The 4,998-nt window shown below is 52.3% G+C and overlaps 1 pseudogene; it reads right to left on the minus strand.

The window, feature by feature from the left end:
• Positions 1-2,245: 2,245 nt before the first annotated feature.
• On the minus strand, positions 2,246-4,181 carry LOC136457611 (tRNA dimethylallyltransferase 9-like; annotated as a pseudogene).
• Between the last annotated feature and the right edge of the window lie 817 nt (positions 4,182-4,998).

The raw sequence follows: 4,998 nt of genomic DNA on the forward strand, positions 1-4,998 counted from the left end.
TGCTGCGCTTCGCTAATTCTGGCCCATGAATCATAGGGGGTATCATCTGCTGCCAAATCTGTGACTAGTCTACCATGAGCCTGAACACCATGCAAAACCTCAGTTGGTACTGGTAATGGCATAGTATGAACCGGTACTGGCATGGCATCAGTCGGTGTTGGCATAGCATCTGTACCTCCTTGGTCATCATCAGAATCGTCTGAATCACTGCTAACTACATCACTGATCCTGTCCTCCTCCTCCTGCTCCTCCTCTTCCCGTTCGAACTCATTCACATCGAAGTCATTGCTTATACAGCCTACTGCAGTTGAATGAAACTGCTCCTGCGTCAACTAACCGTCCAAATCCATGTTATCCTGAGTTGTTTCCCCTTCGACCCCTAATTCTTGTTCATTGCCTCCAAAACCATCAATGGACGGGCCGTCCTGAACACCCTGCATCCTGTACACATTCTCCACCATCACCTCAGCCATGGGCACATTGGAACCTTGGAGCACCCTAGTGTAGCGGGACCAGTGAGCAGGGTCGCGCAAAGGCATGAGGACATAGTATGCCCTAGTCTTCCCAGTATCAAACCTCTCATTCAGTGTGAAATCACCGCCAAACTTTGCATTCAAACGGCCACAAAGGTCGTTGAAGCTAGGAGGTTCATCAAACCATTACAATTCTTCTTCCATATCCTCAAATATACCATCTTCTCTCTAACACTTCCTCCGTATAAAACTCTAACACAACAATCCATCTGCAAAAGCATTTCCAGAAACTTCATTAAGTCATCGAAATCGTCGTACGTAATGTCCATAGTAATATTAATACCTATTCTAACTATAACTATACTAACTAATCTAATATTAACATCTATACAAGGCTAACTACAATAACTAATTAGACTAAATCCAATGTATAACTAGACTTAATAAATGTACTAACTAAACTACCTAACTTTACTATCTATACTAACTTACTATATTACCTATACTAACTAAACTAACTAACTATACTAACTATACTTTACTAATTATACTAACTTTATTAACTATACTAACTACACTAGGGGAGTACCTCGCGGCAGCGGTGCTCGTCCTCGCGGCGGTGGCGCGCTAGACTGGGCCGGGAGGCGCGAGCGCTGGCCTCGGCTGGCGCGGTGGGCAGCCGCCGTGTGTGGCCGGAGGCGGTGGCGCGCCGGCGTGTGGGCGCGGCGGCCGCACCGGGTGGCCGTGCCGTGCAGGCGTTCGTGGCGCGGCGGCCGACGTGCTCGGCGGCGGGCTGGCGCGGGCGGACACAGGCGGACGCGGGCGCGGCGGTCAGGCGCGGCCGGGCGGGCAGGCGGGACTGGCCGCGAGGTTTTTATACGGCTCTGCCGCGCCATGGATCAGGGCGCGGCACTGCCGCGCCAAGATCGGTGGCGCGGCAGGCCCCGCCACGTCAACGGTCAGCCGGTCCGATCGTCGCCACGTCAGTCCCCTGCCGCGCCACCATGCATGGCGCGGCATAGGCCTTTGGCCGCATCATGACAATAGGCGTAGCCAAAAGTGTTAGTTTTGAAAATAAAAAACAGACAGTGTTAGATTTAGAATTAATTTAAAAAAGTATTAAAATTAAAAAAAAATCAATTCTGATCCGCGTTTGATTTCCTGATGCTGCTGCCTTCGCAGTAGAGAGAAGGGGCGGGAGTGGAATCGGCCCCCGTCAACGACGACACTAACATAGTACGTCATGCGTCATGCGTCATGCGTGCATCGTGCATCGTGCATCGTGCAACACCCTGCTTCTGCTTGTATATGAACGACGCGGCATGATGCGTGTACCTTGTGCTAGCATATAATTAATGTAGCACGCTGTTCTGTTTTATTTAGGGTGTCTTTAGTGCCACCCAAAATCCAAAAAAGTGCTACAGTATTCATCACATCGAATCTTGCGATACATGTATGGAGCATTAAATGTAGACAAAAAAAAAACTAATTGCACAGTTTGATTGGAAATTACGTGACGAACGTTTTGAGCCTAATTAGTCCACGATTGAACACTATTTGTCAAATAAAAACGAAAGTGCTACAGTAGCCCAAATTCCAAAATTTGGGCAACTAAACACGCGCTTAGGTGGCTAAAGCACTTGCTCAATTGACCAACGAGGTTCATCACGTCGTGACAAGACCTATTATTCAGGTGGATACAGGAAACGGAGGTCTGTCACCTCAACTACGTACTGCGCTTGAATCTGTTTGTTCTGCTAGACAATTTCCATGTTTCAAAAAACAAGATAAGAGAGGTAGAGCTAGATTTCATTTGCGCTGTGTTCTCCTGATCCAATTCAAAACGTGAGAGCAGTCATCATCCCCAAGAAACACCCTGTTCACTGAGCGATAGGTTTTGAGATCACGGCTTTTGAGCACGCAACTTCCCCTTTTCATTTCAAGTGATTCAGGGACCATCCTTGCACTGCAGCTGTGGTAAGCATCACAGACAAATTGAACAAGCGCCTCAAATGGTTGCGAGCCATCGACCCAGTGGTAAATCTTCTCATTGCGGAACCAGGTAAGTTGCCTCTTTGCAAAGTTCCTAGATGTTCTCTGAAACTTGGCGAGAAAGTCAAGGAACTCTTGCGGGGTGCTTTCGCCTCCGTTCTGCCTACAGTGCAGCAGGTACTCCATGGCTTGCTTGTAACCGATGGCACTAGTTGCAGAGTTTATACGTGGCTGCAAACCGATATCAAGCAGCCATGAGGCTTCCGAAAGTAAGCCGCCTGTGTCAGCCAGCATTTCTTCACACCTCAGATCAATTGACCGGTACAGTTCAATGCGTGGACTTGCGAGGAAAATACAGAAGAAGTCATAATCCAGCTCCCTGGCCTCGCAGTTCCCAGCAGCGGAGGGGGCCTCAGTTAGGTCGGTGTCATGCTGTTCACAGAATGCATCGTACGGTGAGGCGAAGGCAGAAGGAGGGGAGCCTGATGACCTGATAATCTCAAGGCTGCGGCTCAATCTGTTCCAGTTATTGACAGACAAGCCCCGAGCTTTGGGGTCACCAGCCTGCACCACCAGCTCTACCGCTTCCTCCCACTGGCCGGTGTCCCGAAAATCAGCAAGCTCAGACCACACGGCCAAAGTGGTGTGCATGGATGACTGTGGAACGTTCGGCTTGCCATAAATGTACCATCTCAGGTACAGCCCAGTCCCTCCTGCAACAACAGGCACACAGCCCCTGTCAAGAACATCCTGCGTCGCCCTCCGGGCATCGCGGAAGAAGGCTCCAGCAGAGTAATCGTCGGACACGTCCAGTATGTCGATCAAGTGATGCGGCACTAGGCTCATCTCCGCCACAGACGGTTTGGCAGAGCCAATGTCAAGGCCACGGTAGACTTGCACGGAGTCCGCACCGATGATCTCCCCTCCGAGCCTCTTGGCCACCTCCAGCGCCATTCTGCTCTTTCCAGCACCAGTAGGACCCGAGATGACGATGACCGTGTCTTTCTTCTTCTTCTTTTGATGAGTTTGTGGTGGCAGAGAGGATGTGGCCATCGTGGTGATCTTGTTTGCAGCGCGGCAAGATGAGGGAAGCCTGTGCTGTGACTGCGAGCACAGGACAGGCCAGGTCCTCCAGATGGCACGCAGCGTCGCCCCCAGCTGCTGTGGCCTCATCTCGCTGGACATGATAGAGGAACGGTACCTGCCAAAGAGGTAGACGGAATTTTAGGTTAGGATACGTGATTGCCTGAGACGAAAATGCTGCTGGACACCGTTTGAAGCCCCTGCAGGCAATTCATCAAACACCTAGGTAGGACTCAGTCGAGAGCTGCCATTGGTCAGTCCCGGCATGGAGTCATGGAGTGGCAGCCTTATTTAGCCATGGTGAGCAGCAAGGAAGCGCTGAGTGTGCGTGTACAGGGTGAGGGACACATGGGGGTAATTCAAACGGAGGATGCGGACTAGTGGCTGTGGCTGCGGCGGCGAGTTCCGACAAGGTTGCTCTCGTGCGCTACACGGGGGCGGGGGGAAGGGGTGGGCGGAAGCGGTGGAGCGGCAGCCATTCCGATTACCTTGAGCCAGCAACTTTCGGCCTCTCCTCCGTGCCACCGCCGGCGTGGTGCGCCCGGCCGCCGCGCTTCCGAGTTGCGAGCACGGAGCACCCGCCGGCGCCTCGGCCGTTAGCCACTGGGGAAGAGACCTCCTATCCACTGGCATTTGGGCCCACGGGACACGCTACTCAGAAATGTCTCGGGCTATGAGGCTGTCCGCACCGCGGCCTTCTGCAAACGGCGCAGCAGCGCCGGTATCGCGCGCAGCGCACACCTGTATGCGGCACGCGACGGTAGCAGCTCGCGCGCACCGCTATCCGTGGAGGCCGCGCTGCCGGCCGCTATACGCCTCCCGAGGTTCCTGCGAGAGAGAAAGAGAGCTGGGGAGAGAGAGAAAGGGGAGGGAGAGGAATAAAATATGAAATAGTAGGTATAGAGTATGGGATAGAGGTAATACGAGTGCAGAAGAAATGAGTATAGAGTAGAGAATCTCGATGACTCAGATAGAATATTCTTTTTTAAGATGGAAATAGAGGTCGACGAGTGCGGATAGCCTGAAGCCCACGGCACACGCTACGCCGAAACCACAAAAAGGAACAAAGGCGGGCTATGAAGCCGTACTCAGAAAAGCAATAAAAGCCCACCACGTGGTTGTTTGCCACGACATAGATGAGGAGGGGTTCTCCTCGTTTGGGAGCGACGAGGATTGGGACCGACGTGAGTGACGTTTTGAGGCTTTCAAAAGCCTGCTATGCTTCCTCGGACCAGACGAACGCGTCTGTCTTTTTGAGAAGCTTGCAGAGAGGCATCCCCGCTCGCCTAGCCAGGAGATGAACTGGCTCAGGGCGGCCAAACAGCCGGTAAGCCTTTGTATGCCCTTGACGTTCCGTATAGGGCCCATGTTGGAGATGGCCGTGATTTTTTCGGGGTTGGCCTCGATACCGCGTTCGGACACGATATATCCAAGCAGCTTTCCCTTCGGA

Source organism: Miscanthus floridulus, chromosome 6 (genome assembly GCF_019320115.1).
Source record: "Miscanthus floridulus cultivar M001 chromosome 6, ASM1932011v1, whole genome shotgun sequence".
NCBI classification, from domain to species: Eukaryota; Viridiplantae; Streptophyta; class Magnoliopsida; order Poales; family Poaceae; genus Miscanthus; species Miscanthus floridulus.